Source organism: Cryptomeria japonica, chromosome 9, assembly GCF_030272615.1.
Source record: "Cryptomeria japonica chromosome 9, Sugi_1.0, whole genome shotgun sequence".
Taxonomy (NCBI): Eukaryota; Viridiplantae; Streptophyta; class Pinopsida; order Cupressales; family Cupressaceae; genus Cryptomeria; species Cryptomeria japonica.
In genome coordinates, this window is record NC_081413.1 from 748,401,349 (window position 1) to 748,416,460 (window position 15,112).

A 15,112-nucleotide genomic window follows, 5' to 3' on the forward strand; every position below is an offset into this window, starting at 1 on the left:
TAGTTTTGTATGTGGATGATTTATTTCTCACTGGTGAAAGTAAATTAATCATAAGATATAAGAAGGAATTAGCCTCTGAATTTGAAATGAAGGATTTAGGTCTAATGCATTACTTCCTAGGTTTAGAAGTATGACAAAGATCCAATGAAATTTTCTAAGTCAAGGAAAATATACTATTGATATTTTGAAAAGATTTAGAATGATAGATTGTAAACCTATGCATACTCCTATGGAATCTAACTTAAAGAAGTTAAGTGTTTCTGCAACTAACTCTGATTTTGCAGATCCATCTAAGTACAGGTAGTTGATTGGTTCCCTGATGTACCTAGTCAATACTAGGCCAGATATCTATTATGCTGTGAATGCTCTCAGCCAGTTCATGAGCTTACCTAAACTTGTTCACCTAGTTGTTGCCAAGCACATTCTAAGATACTTGCGTGGCACGATTGGTTATGGGTTGAAGTATTCACTTAATACCTCAATCCTCTTGGAAGGCTACTCAGATTCAGATTGGGCAGGAAATGTCAAAGACAGGAAAAGTACTTCAGGTATTTGCTTCAACTTGGGCTCTGCAGTGATCTCTTGGGCATGTAGAAAGCAATCTTCGGTACCATTAAGCACTGCAGAAGTTGAGTACATTGTCGCATCTGTTGCATCCAGAGAAGCAGCATGGCTTCGCAAGCTCCTTGTTGGATTATTTGGTCAAGCTAGTGGTCCTACCACCATTCATTGTGATAATCAAAGTTGTATAAAGATGTCAGTAAATCCTGTATTTCATGATCGATCCAAACATGTGGAAACACACTATCATTTCATTCGGGACATGGTGCAAAGAGGCGCCATTCATCTAAAGTACATTAGCATAGATGAACAGATTGCGGACATCCTTACCAAACCTTTATCCAGAGTGAAGTTCGAATACTTCAGAGACAAACTTGGTGTTGTGGAAAACGGAACCCTGATTGAGAGGGAGCTTCAATCTCAGTGACTCTATCTGCAGCACTTTGAATCATTCTTTGCTTGTGTGCAAGAATGAATTATGTCCAATCTATGCTTGTGCACTAGATGGATAATTGTAATTATGTAAAGACCCACTTGTATATTACACTTTCTATGCTTGTGTGCTAGAACCATCCTATGCTTGTGTGCTAGGTGGAAGATGTAATTCTATGCTTGTGTGCTATATCCATTCTATGCTTGTGTGCTAGATGAAACTCAAAAGGTTTAGATTATGTATTCTCTTCTTCCCTAGTTAAGAGGGAGTGTTGTTTGTAACTAGGATAATGTATAGGTTCGGATTGCCTTAAAGCAACATCCGAACCCACTTAGGACTGGGCCCTATCCTAAAGGGTAACGTGCTCCAAGGTTAAGCCCAGCCCTATCCTAAAACCCCACACCACAATAACAAATATTGGCGCCAAAATGAAAGAGGCCGACTTGCAAAATAAAAGTTAAAGATGCATATAAATAAAAGACACATTGCAAATCAATTTTACTCATCTTCATTCAGCGAATTAGCACTGCCTGAAAAGTGGGAACTTACTCTTGGAGGGTGCAAAGTTGACCAGACTTATGCGAATTAGTTCTAGAGGACAAAGATAATTTTGGTGTAGAGATTAGAAGTGCAGATCTGTCATTCAAGAAGGATTCAGATTTGTCAAGAAAGCTAAGTATTGTACTTGTGCTATCAAGAGAATATATAATCTGACCTGATGGTCTTTAATGCTGGGTTTTTCCTCCTTGGAGGTTTTCCTAGGGTATTTGTGTTCATCTTTTGTTTACTTCCTTCATTTTTGATTTTACTGAATTATGATTTACTAAAATGCTACAAATTTGATTACAATCTAAGGCATAATTAAAGGATATAAATTTGATTAACAATCCTAAGGTATAAAATTACATCATCATATGTAATTTTGTAAACATTTATAAACTTATGTTGCTATTATACATTTTAAAGTTTGAAACTAGAGTATGAATGATGAAATATCAAATTTTGAGTGTTTGGAGATCATATGACGTGTAATGCTTCAATTATAGCTCTTATGTTCTCTAAATGTATTAATATCTTTATGTTTTTTGTAAAACTACGATTTTTTTTTGCCGAATCTTTCACAAGTCCAAGTCCCAGTTCAATTCTTTGGTTTGCCAGTCCATGGCAAATCCGAATTTTAAAACTTTGGTAAATCCTATAACTGTTGCATTTAAATTTGAATTAACACTATCAAATTATTAAAATGAATTATAAAAGCAAGTTAATCTTATAAATAGGCACGGTGAAAAATAATATCAAGTAGTGTAATCACATTTCAATTACAAAATCATAAAGCTTTTTCTATTCATGTATTATAATTTCGATGGTTTTCAATGTCAATACAAAATTTGGAGAAAAAAAGGATTGAAAGTATAATGTAACATTGACCCTCAAAGCACTTAGTATGTACTTCAAATATACAGTAATGAAACATTTGACTATTAAGTCATCCTTTTCTCTCTGTTGTCTCAGTTATTATTAAAATACTTATAACCTCAAATAACCAGTACAGGTACAATACCAATTTCAATACAATACAAAAATATAATCATATGATAACTTTTCCAAAAATTATGTGTTAAAGGTTTTTTTGAATTCTTTTCAGAAGTTTGTAAGTTATATAAATATATAATTGAAAACAATTGAATTCATAAAACTTTCTTTATCAGATTCTTCCCTGATATAGGCTTGTCTAAAATAATTAATTAGTGTTACTCCCAAAATTTTCAATGAAAAATAACATAAGTGATATTTATAAAAAAGATTTGAAGTTCTATAATGTAATACTTTTTCTGGAATATGAAATTACCAGAAAAGGAAAATAGTGATAAATTGTCCCGAACTCATCCATCAGTGAATGTGTCTTTCAGAGATGCCATATCCATCAATATAAACCCCTAATTGAACTATAAAGGATATATGAATAACACAATCAAGTTTTGCAATTTACAATGAGCACAAGACAAAACAAATTATTCCCTGCAAATTAATCCAATTTCCTTTTTGAAACATCAAAAACATTTCCGATTACCTGATTTGTTGGGGAAAACCCACAACTAATGTGTTGAACACAGATTCAGGCTTTCTTCTAATTGACAATTTTAGCTCCAAAAAAGTACAACGTTCAATCATAAATGACGTCAACCCAGAAGTAATTTCTACAACCCTAATGAGCTCAAGAAGCTAATCACTGCAACTATAAGCATCTAAATCTGCCAGGAAAAACAAACGCATGATAAAATTTCGACCCTGTAAAAATGGAAATCGCGGAAATCGCACAGGTTGCAGAGAAGTTATCGCCGCCTAAGCCAAAAAAAAAATGCCCACAGATGTCGCGAAGAACGACGCAGGTTGCACTAAAACAAGGTGCGAATTGCGGGCCAATACAGAGCCATCGCGAAAAAAATCGCCCACCAAAAAAGCTTGATGCAAAACAAAACGTGAATCACGAAAAATCCTCACCAAAAAAAATCTGCAGGTCGCGAAATAAAAAACCATTGTTCACAAAATCGCATCGCGAGCAGAGGAAAATCCATCATCGAAAATCCACAGTTGATGAAAAAAAACCCTCGAAATTTTTTCCAGAAAACCCTTGCACGAAAATTTCGAACCAGAAACCCTCACGACCCAAAATGCGATTCAGCTGCACAAAATAAACAAGTTTTTCCAAACCTGCGAAGCCTGCAAAAAACCACGAAATTCGCCCTGCAAATAAAAATTCTGAACATGAACCCTAGCACGTAGAAAAACAGAGGATGAGAAAACCTTGAACAAATAACTATGAAACTGGGGTAATTTAAAATCCCTTTCTAGAAAGTAAGCTAAGACAACCAGTAGTGGCTATGAACTTTGTCTTACTTGTCTAGTTTCACACTACGCTCAATTGCAGAGACTTCGCACAAATATTTCTTAAGATTTCAGTCTTAAACTTGCACCAAATTTTGTGGAAACTCACCTGCAAAGAACAATGCCTTTCCCTCCTCTACAATGCCTTCTTGTCTTCAGAGTGCTAATTACGGGAGTGTATCCACTAATGGATTTCAATCAAGCTTTCTGTGTAGCAAGAATAGTAGAATGGACCGTAATGAAAAATGTTTTTTTTTTAAACCTTAAAAATTAATGAAATCTGTACAGAGCATTTAACAAATAAGTAAATAATATTAATGAAATTTGTACAGAGCACTTGCCGTGAAGGCAGATGCCAACTAATTTCTATATTTTTTGCTATTGAAAATTTATTTAAACATCAATTTTTAGGAAAAAAAGAAAATAATTTGACAAATAATAAAATTAAAAGAATCATGCTTGAAACTTTAAAATTTGATTTTTTTAATTTCATTCGACAACAAAATTAGTGACATGAAAACATTAGTTCCTTGCTTAAGGTAAGGACTAATAATAATAGAGAGGGGTTAAGTCCCAACACAATTCCATAACCAAAATGAGAACACTCTTGCTCTTCAACATATATGCATACATCCAAAATGCAACATTGAACATGCAAGAGAAAGTAATTGCTCTTAAAAAATCCAATAATTTTTTTTTTTATACTCTATACTAATTCACAAATAAAAACAAGAACATAACAAGAGAAGATGCCTTCTCACTTTGGAATGAAAGTCCGTTCTTCTCTTTCAAACTTGCTTCCATATTCTGAAGGCCCCAAAATCCAAGCTAAAATGCGTTCACATCTTGTTGGTAATTAGATCTGTCACTTCGAAATGTTCTACTGTGTGCCCAATGGAGGAGTGATAAAAGGTTCCCAACAGATGGATAGATCGTTCTTTGGACACGATCTTCCTCTGCGTTTGAGAGGGGCAACTCCCTCGTATGATAGGGGCATTTGTGTTTTTAAATATAATTAACTTGAAAAGGAAAAGGGGAAATAACTATAAATGAAATTTAAAGAAATTTACACAACAAACATACGATTGCCATTCAGATTTCATTGACTTCTAACGTTATCACTATCAACTCTAGACCACGCATAAGAAGGTAGTGAAATGAAGCATTAAAGTTTACATAACACCTATATACTCCAAAGATACCAAAGAAGTCTATAATGTCATATGACCATTGTCTTCATGAAACTGAGAAAGTAATTTGCAAGCTTGTTATTTCAATATCACACGATAGTTACATAACATTGAGCAAATGAATACTTAACAACCATGGAAACACTTCCAATCTGCTTTGTATTCAAAAGATGGAGTTATACAATCCAAAATTTTAGCTGTCCCAAAACTCACAAAGTCCAAAAAGTCCTTCTACCATCTATCTTTCTAACATTTATAGCCTCTCATAAGTAACTACCTCATAACCAACTTTGATTCTGAGTTAATAACTTGTATATTTATGCGCAGAAAAAGTTAACATTCTAACCTTTGACTCTATGAGATAGAAAATCTCAATTTATACAATAAAACTGAAAATAAAACTTGAGACTAACTAATCAAAACACGACAAAAGCGAATATACAAAGATAAAAGCATGATATTAATTCTCGATATCATGGAGAAGCACGCTGGCTGATTATTTGATCCTGTTGAACTAGTGTTTTAGTCTTGAACAACCTCTATGCTTTGAGAGCATCTACCATGAACTTGTACCTAGGATTGATCATGTTGTTCATTTTTAATTTGGTAGTAGCTTGGCCATCCTGAATGTCAATCAAAACATGATAGTATGAAAGCATGTCACAAGCATCTAAGGCAACTGAAATAACACTGAGTCTCTTCATTCTATCTGCATCTGAAACCTATACATCTGCTATTTCGGTATTGATTCTACCATTAAACTTGCTTAATAGCTCTTGACTGTCCATTTGCTGAAATTGCTCCTTTACTGATATATCACCAATAATATTCATTGTGACCTCTATTACCTTCATCTTTGTTTGTTCACAAGTTACCAAGAGTTTCTGATACTCACCCAGGCATTGCTTGATATTCTCCAATTTCCAACTTATACTCTTGCACCATGTACTGGATCGATTTTCTTCTTTATGAGAGAAGACTTTTTCAGCAATGATTACATCCATATCTGTTCTAGCTATCCTTTGAAATTTTTTCAAAGTATCCTGCCAAGACATTTCTTGTTCTTTGGCGTTCTTCAATTGTGTAGCAATTTCATGTTCCTGACATCAAGTTTCATATGAACATCCTTGGCTTTCTCAATGAAGTCAAATTTCTCTGACTTCATTTGATTAATCCACTCCTCTAACATCCTACTCTATTTCCTACATTTATGTATATCTTCCATCACCTTCTTTTCAATAATTCCTTCAGTATGTATCAATGTCGAAGTTGATGCTAACTCCAAATGTGTATCTGAAGAATCCACAATGGATTTGATTTAGGATGAAAGAACATGTATCTGTTGCTTTAGTTGATCCTTTGTTTCCTTATCTTTATTTGCTTTGTCAACAAGAATAGCCGTTGAAATTTGGAAATTATGAGCAACTCCCTCATGTGTTGTAGGACCTAAATCTACCCGTGTCGTATTAAAATCTGTCTCATTAACTTCACTTACATATTTTTCAACAATAGGCTGGGCTACCTCAACACATACATTTCCTAATGAAGGACTAATTCCCAATCTGGATGCAACCTTTGTTTTCTTGGGTTTGGTTGTCCTGTGAAGTACATTTGCAACCACATCAAAACTAGGAGCTATCAACTGAACAATTCTCTTCTTATTCTGCAAGCTCTATTGTAACCAAAATGATGTCAATGATTCTTGATTATTCACAAATGTCGAGGTTAAAGATGTTAGATTGTTTGGGAAGAGTGGAGATTGAACTTCAGTATGGACATCGTTCATTTCAGCTTCTTCATGAATGGCAAAATCATCATGCAAAGGTGATGAAATAATGATAGAAGGTGAGACAAAAGGAATTTGTTGATCACCAACACTGGGAGGATGTTGAAGTGAAATACATTCTAACTCAGCTTCTAGCTCCTGGGCAAGATTTATTGTCTTTCCTTTTGTCTTTGATCTCTTTTTCTTAATGACAGAACTAACTTCACATGCCTTTGCAAGATCCTTCCCTTTTTCTGGGTCTTCTTCATCATCACCTCCCTTGGATATATTTTTGTGAAGACTCACCACTGGGTTTGACCTTTGTGAATTAGTTGGAATAGAAGAACTTCCTTGTGCTCCACTTCTATCTTTTGAGGTATTAGCTTTATGTGAAGGTCTGGTTGTCGTAGCCTCAATCCTCTTACTTTTAACCCATTCAAGCGTCCTTTGAACCACATAGGCTGATCTTTCTTGAATGCTTCTTATCTCTGAAAGTGACCAATTAATGGGTGGAAGTGGAAGAAGTTGAATCCTCTCAAAATAAAAACCATCGATCAAATTAGATCCATCATCCTCAATGCCATTCATATTTATTTCAATTCTATAGTCAACTATCTACTTGATAGAAAACCTCATCCAATCCCTTTTTCGTACCTCAAAATCATCTTCACAGTCTTGCCAAATATCTTCTATATTAGGAAAGTGCTTAAATCCGACACCAAGTTCCAACTCTCCTATAGCATACCCTTTGCTATCAAAAGGAAACCTCATATCATAAGGATACAGGTGAATCATTGCTATAGACCTCTCGATACTTTGAGCATCTGAGTATCTCTCACAATTGTAATAACTGAGTCCAACGGGAAAAGAAATAATACTTTTTCTTTTATTTCAACAAATTTTGTTGAGTTGTGCAATCTGCTTGCACACCTCAATGAGGATCAACTTATCTTCAACAAACCTCGACAGCATGAGAGGGCAACCATCATAACCTCCTATCCAGATGTATGTGAACTTCAGAAACTATATGAAGTAACTACCATACTTTTGTACCAATGTTGTTGCTTCTGGAGATATTTTGAGTCCAATATTACCCTCCAGTTCTCTTACTGTCAACATAGTAAAGGCATCATTAACTCGCCTGAAGTGATGATAGCTTTCCTCAAACTGCAGCTATGGATGATAATTATAAATTTGAGTTGCATGATCATAAATGCCTTCAACATTCAATCCTGGCCATTTCTTCATCGCAACAATGGCATAAAAGAGATATGATGTCATATAGAAATAATAGTTTTGTTTCAATTTGGATAGCTTATCACAAAGATTATTACTAATAATCTTAGCCCAATTAATAAATTGTATGCCTTCATAGATGATATTGATAAACAAAAACATCCACCCCTCCAAGTCATTCGAATCCTCATTTCCTATGACTCGGTTCAAGAAAATAACCATGTTGGCTATAGTCTCCATCAACAGAGACCTTTGTATTATTTTAGGAAGCAGTGTTTTCCCTTTCCTTGGTTTCACCAACCATTTTCTAGCTATATTATTCAAACACTGGGCTTCATTATTGATAAAATAACTATATGCATACTCTTTGTCCACCTCTGTGAATTGGTCTCTGAAAGGCAATCTGAATATTATGGCAATAGAGACTGGATCGAGTTTAGCCACCACATTACCTTCTGCAGTCCTAATTTCTTTTGTATCCAGATTAAATGCTTTCATGCATTCCAAAACTAATTCTGGGCATTGGACTGATGTGGAGTACCCTGCTACGTGTGCCAATCCACTATCTAGTAACCTCCGAGTTGTCAAAGTTTTGTCTTTCTTTTCCATCGATTTCCAAAAATCTGAAAGACTCACATTTCCCAATTTTGTATCACCAATGTTTGGAAGCGTACATTTGAGAATGGGTGCGTAATCGGGCTATGAAACTTATATTTGATTATGACAATAAAACTATCACCCACTCGATCTTACTTTAATGTATGCTTGTAACCAAATGCAATTGCCAACATAACATATGTCACCTCATGGTGCTTTGATAGATGCTGGAAAGTTTTGAAGATCATTTCAACCACGCATCACTTTAAAACATACCCTGCCCTTTCTATTTGTTTCTGCCATCTTCTCCTACCGTAATACAACAACCCGATTGAATGACGTATCCAAACTTATGGGGGTGCCGATATCGACGTCAATATCACCTCTCTATCTCCATGGTCATCAGTACCTATCCTACAATCGTTGCATTACATGAGATGACATCTCTTTGAGGCATGTAGTCAAACTATTCACGTGCAAGAATTATGTCAATGCAGTTCATGCATGGTGCCTATGCTACCACATTCATCACGTTTATGTTTTCCCATTTTGCAGCATTATGTCAAACACTTCACGACATTGGTTATGCTTCCACATCTGCATCACACGACATTCTCCACATTTTGCAGCATTCCTACTCCGTCAAACACTTCTCGAGAATTGTCTTTGCTTCCATATCTGCAGTTTGCAAACAGTTCACGACATGTGTATTGTCTACACTCCCACGATTTGCATTCTGTCAAACATGGCATGTCGTGAGATGACATTGATTTGAGGCATTTGTCAAGCGGTTTACTTTCCTGTCAAATCTTTCACGTTTCTCATGTATGTTTACCAGTGCACTTGCATAGAGAATCCCATATACTTATGTATCGATCAATGTCATAACTTGTCTAAAGATTCCATCATCTTGTCGATATTGAAGATGTTGACAATGGTTGCAACAACCAATATTTCCCCTGAATTAATTTGCACTTAATGGGATGACATCTCTCTGAGGCATTCAGTCATACAATTTGGGTGCCAGTAAATGATTCTACATATCACATGCATACCTAAGAATGATATGTCTCGTCTTCACACCTCCAGGTCACATTAATTCAAATATTTCTGAAGCCTCCCCAACAATCCATTTGTGTATAGCTTATCATCACAACATGTCAAGAGAACACATTTCTTTGAAGCATCCTTTATTCATATTGTGTAAAAGGTCAGGGATGCTTCAAAACGGAGCATTTCTAACCTTTTTACACAAGGTTAGAAAATAAGGTTAGAGATGCTCCATTTTGGAGAAATCCTAACCTTTTTTTTTGTGAGAGGTTATAAATTTTGGTTAAGAATGCTAAAAAACAGAGCAATTCTAACCATTTTCTCTCAAGGGTTATGATTTTGACCTTTAGGAGCCATTGACCACGAAGTGGGAGAAAGGGGAAATTAAAATAATGGTATTTTAAATAACTTTTTCCTCAAAATGATCACAATATTGAAACCAATTTAAAATATTAAATTATTTTTGAAAAATAATTTAAATATTTCCCATTTAAATTTAATACCCAAATTCAGGAAAAACGGCCATAACTTTTAAATGGCAAGGAGTTAGGCTCTGAAATTTTAAACACATGTTAATGGTAGGGAAATGAGAAAATGCCATCATTTATTGCTCATGAAAATACCTAGGATGAGGGATTTTGATTATTTTTGAGCGAGGGACACCAAAATCTGAAAGTTTAAATATGGCAAACTGTGAACTGGGTTCAAGCAAAAATTGGTCATATGGTATAAAATGATGCTTAGGACATGTTTATAAAATGATTTACCTTAATTATTTGTAATTTTAAAAACTCATCCATTTTTCATATTTTGATTGACAACCACCTTGGATCACATGCTCACTCGTTACACATAGACACATATTTGGGTCTTCATTCAACATTGAGACCAATTTGAAGTTCAAATTTTAGGTATGTCAAATATGGGGCAACAACTGGATCTGACTGGGGACAAGGACTGCAAAGGACGTAGGATAAACCCAAAATCTCTGGTTTCGAAGGCTAGTGCACTATCCATTGGGCCAAAGTCATGTGAGACGAAAGATAAAACATACAAAAGACTAGAAGGACAAAAACATGGAGGAAAGAAAAACTTCCACAACAAACTAAAAATGGGACAAAACCAAGCACCTATTTATGTTATGTACATGGACGAAGGACAATCCGCCCTACTGATTATAAAGTTTGAAATGTTGTCTGCTATAAGGAAGGGGCAAGTGTGTTCCATCCATATAGGCCAAGTAGAGTGAATGTTCACCGCAAACTTGTTTGATCTGAAAAGGCCCTCTCCAAAGTGAATCAAACTTACCATGCATTCCCTTTGGCTCTCTCTACTTATCCCATAACAAAACTAGATCACCAATGTAAAATGATCTTTCTCTTGCTCTTTTATCAAACACTTTTTTAACTCGCATTTGGTGTTCTCTGATTCTATCCACCATTGCTTCCCTTTGCTGCTCCATTTTGCTCAAGTACAACACTCACTTTTCTAATGCATCTATAAATTCATTATTCTCCAAAACTTCTTTCAATTTGAGAAAAGCTAACACCAAAGGAATAGGCAACTTTGCCTCTGTACCAAAAACTATTTCAAAAGGAGATAACTCGATAGCTCTCTTTTTTGTGGTACGATCAACCCATAGTGCCTCATACAGATGTTTATGCCATGTTCTTTGGTTTTCATCAACTAACTTTCAGAGATGGTAATGATATTCTTATTGCTGGCTTCAGCTTGACCATTTCCTTGAGGGTAATAGTCGGATGCATGAGAGAGAATGATTCCATATTTGTAACAAAAAGCTGATATTTCATGAGAAGAGAAATTGGTAGCATTGTCAGTGACAATCTTATGTGGGACTCCAAATCTCACCAATATTTTTTTCTAGATAAAATCACAAACTACCTTTGATGTTGTTTGCTTCATTGGAAGAGCCTCGACCCACTTAGTGAAATAATCCGTAGCTACCAAGATGTGAGTGTGATTTGCACTAGAATGAGGATGAATAGGACCAATGAAATCCAAACCCCATTGTTGGAAAGGCTCTTCGATGATCATCAAATTTAATGGTAGAGCAACAAGCTGTACTTTCCCTTTGAATAGCTGGCATGTATCACATTTATTTACCCACTCATCGACATCCTTGAACATCCCAGGCCAATAGTAGAAATTTCTCAGTATCTTGAACGTCGTCACTGAAGAAGAGAAATGTCCACCACATGCTTCATTATGGGAGAACTGAAAATTCTTCTCTCCCTGCTCTTTATCCATGCACCTTAGGAAAGTACCATCGATTCCCTTTTTGTATAGGACATCACCCCAGATGATATATTTGGCCGCCTTCAACTTGATGGTCCTTTTCTCCTTAGGGGTGAGGTGAGTCGAGCACTCTCCATATGTGAGAAAGTAAGCTATGTTAGAGAACCAATCGTCTGTGGTGCTGACGAACAAAACTAATGGCAATTCAGATTCTTGAATAACCTCTCCTTCTGAAGTATTTTCAGCCAACAACTTGCTTAATCCTTGCCCTCAGACAAGCTTAGTGGGTTTGATGTCAATATCATACTCTTGAACCTTCACAATCTAAGAAGCTCTCTTGCTCAATCTAATTTCTTGTTGGGTGAGGATTGTCTTCACTACAATATCTAGAACATATACATTAGAGTGTGAATTCAAAACATAGAAACGGAACTGCTTCACAGCCTTCATCACTGCATAAGCTTTCTTTTCAACTGGAGAATATTTCAGCTCATGCTTCTTCAAAGGAATGCTCATGAAAAAAATTGGTGCCTCGACATCATTCATTATGATGTTGAGTCAAGATTGCGGACAATGTAGAATCTGAAGCATAGCAATAAATATTAAAATCCTTGTTGAAGTCTGGATACATTAACGTAGGCACATCTGCTTTAGTTGATTTGATTTGAATGAATGCTCTCTTTCCTTCCTCTGACCATTTGAAAACCACATCACCTTTCATCATCTCAACAATTGATTTTGTGATCTTAGAAAAATCTGGGATGAACTTCCTTATGAAATTGATTTGGCCAAAGAATGAGCGAACTCTAAGCTTACTAGAAGGTAATGACAACTGTTGAAGAGCTTTGACTCACTCAGGGTCAATGTGGATACCTTCCTTTGCAACAATGTGACCCAACAACTTTCCTTCGGTCACTCCAAAAATTGATTTCTTCGTATTCAAGGAGATTCCTTGTTGCCTACATCGCTGCAACACACACTCCAAATGATAAGTGTGCTCCTCTCATTTCTTGGAGAAGATAATCAAGTCATCCAAGTAGACACCAATAATCTTGTTTCTTAAGTCACCAAAGGAGAGATCCATCACACGCTGAAAAGTGGCACCAACATTAATCAAACCGAAAGGCATTCGGTTGTAAGCAAAATTTCCCCACAGAGTGGTAAAGGCGGTCTTATGTTGATCCTCTTGATCCACATTGATTTGATTGTAACCAGAAAAACCATCAAGATGATCCATAACTGGAAGAGGATAGTTATCCTTGAGGGATGCTTGATTTATGTTACGAAAATCAACACAAATTCTAATCTCGCCATTCTTCTTTCTGATAGGAACTATGTTTGCAACCCACATAGAATGGTGAATTAGATAAATTATTTTAGCCTTCAACATTTTATCCACCTCTGCAAAAATCGCATTCGCTATCTTTGGATTGAATTGCCTTTACTTTTGCCTGAATGAAGTTGAATTAGGTTTGAGAGAGATATGATGCTTGAATTCGCCACTCATAAACTCTTTGAGATCATGATAGCACCAGACAAAGACATCAATGTATCTAGTCAATAAATAAATAAGTATCTTTCTCTCCTTGTGGGTAAGGCATTTTCCAATCAAAATAACTTTAGGATCATTTTCAAAACCTATGTCTACCTTCTCAACATCTGAAGATCCTGAGGGATTTTGTTCATCTTTCTTCTTTACAAATTGATCATGCTTATCAAATAGACTTTCAAGAGAAACCAAACCTTTAGGAATGGTATTACCTTTAAGCTGCATAATTTCAGGTTCTTTTTCCTCTTCTTTAATGATCTGTTGACTTGTCGAAGGTTGATCTTCATCAAAATACAAATTGGAAAAATATCCGCTTCCTTCCAAGAACGAGATAATATGTTTGTCATCATCAAAGACTTCCCAATTTTTATTATTATCTAGCACACTGGGTCGATAGATCATCTCTACAACATAAACATCCTTATCAAACTCGTGATGAGGAAGTAATAAAGAAGCTGAGATGGCGAGAGAATCCGCCTTTTTATTTTGGTCTCTTGGAATGGCTTGTATGGAAAAAGCATCAAAACCTTCGATCTCATCCCACACTTTATTTCGATATGATCTTAGCCTCTTGTTCTTGCTTTGGTATCTATTCTTTACTTTATTAACAATCAATTCAACATCTCCCATGGCTTGCAACTTTTTGATCCCTTTCTCCTTAGCAAAATCCAGCCCTAAGAGAAGAGCCTCATACTCTGCAGTATTGTTTGTAGTATCAAATGCGAGCTTGTAAGCTTTGGGAAACTTTTCATCTAGAGGGGAAATCAACACCACTCCCATGCCTAAACCTGAAGACGGGGAACTTCTGTCAAATTGCATTTTCCAAAGTTCCGAAGATATATCAGGAACAAGGATTTCAGGAACATTTTCTTCTTTTGATGATATCATATAAGTGTCCGGACCGATTTCAACATACAATATTTCTTCCCTTGGATCATTGGACTTGAAAAATGTATACTTTGCCTTAGGCTCAGGGTCTAATATAAATTTCTTATTACCAAGAGGTATCAAGGCATGTGACCAATCTAACTGAATTTCACCACCCAGGTCTTTGCAAAAACTATGACTTAAGAGCATACCATAACTTGTTGGGATATCAGCAACCAAAATATTAAGTTTCAACTTCTTTTGAGGGTAAGCAAATAAGGCAACTTGAGTTTATTTTATTTGTCCAACAAGGGTAACTTGTGTAGACTCCATTGAAAACACTTTACCGATTGGTTTGTTCAAAGACAAGCCTAATGCATGAGCAACTTTGGAAGGCATTACATTGTCAGATGCATCAGAATCAATGATGCAATTACTTAACTTACAACTGGCTATATACAAAGATATATAGAAAGGATCTGGCTTATCAGAGAAGGAGGTGGCAACAAGGGATGATCCTTTTAAATTAAACTCCTCTTGATCATTACCCTCAAGGATCCCACTCGATTCTTGATATACATCTGAATGAGACTGCTTGAAATCATTTTTAATACAATGCACCAATTTGTCCAACTGCTGCGGGTTCTTCTTGAGATACTCGAATTGAGAGATTTGCACTTTGGTCTTTTTACAATGTTCTATAAAATCAAAAGAATCTTCAA

The 15,112-nt window shown here is 35.7% G+C and overlaps 1 long non-coding RNA gene across 2 annotated transcripts; it reads right to left on the reverse strand.

The window, feature by feature from the left end:
* Positions 1-2,958: 2,958 nt before the first annotated feature.
* LOC131064611 (uncharacterized) lies at positions 2,959-4,230 on the reverse strand. 2 transcript variants are annotated; one of them, XR_009111299.2, is made up of 2 exons: positions 3,990-4,230; positions 2,959-3,739 (listed from the first exon to the last, which is right to left on the reverse strand). It is a non-coding gene; the product is annotated as an uncharacterized LOC131064611 (long non-coding RNA). The 2 variants fall into 2 exon arrangements; XR_009111300.1 differs by having other exon boundaries at positions 2,959-3,767; positions 3,990-4,224.
* Positions 4,231-15,112: the final 10,882 nt, after the last annotated feature.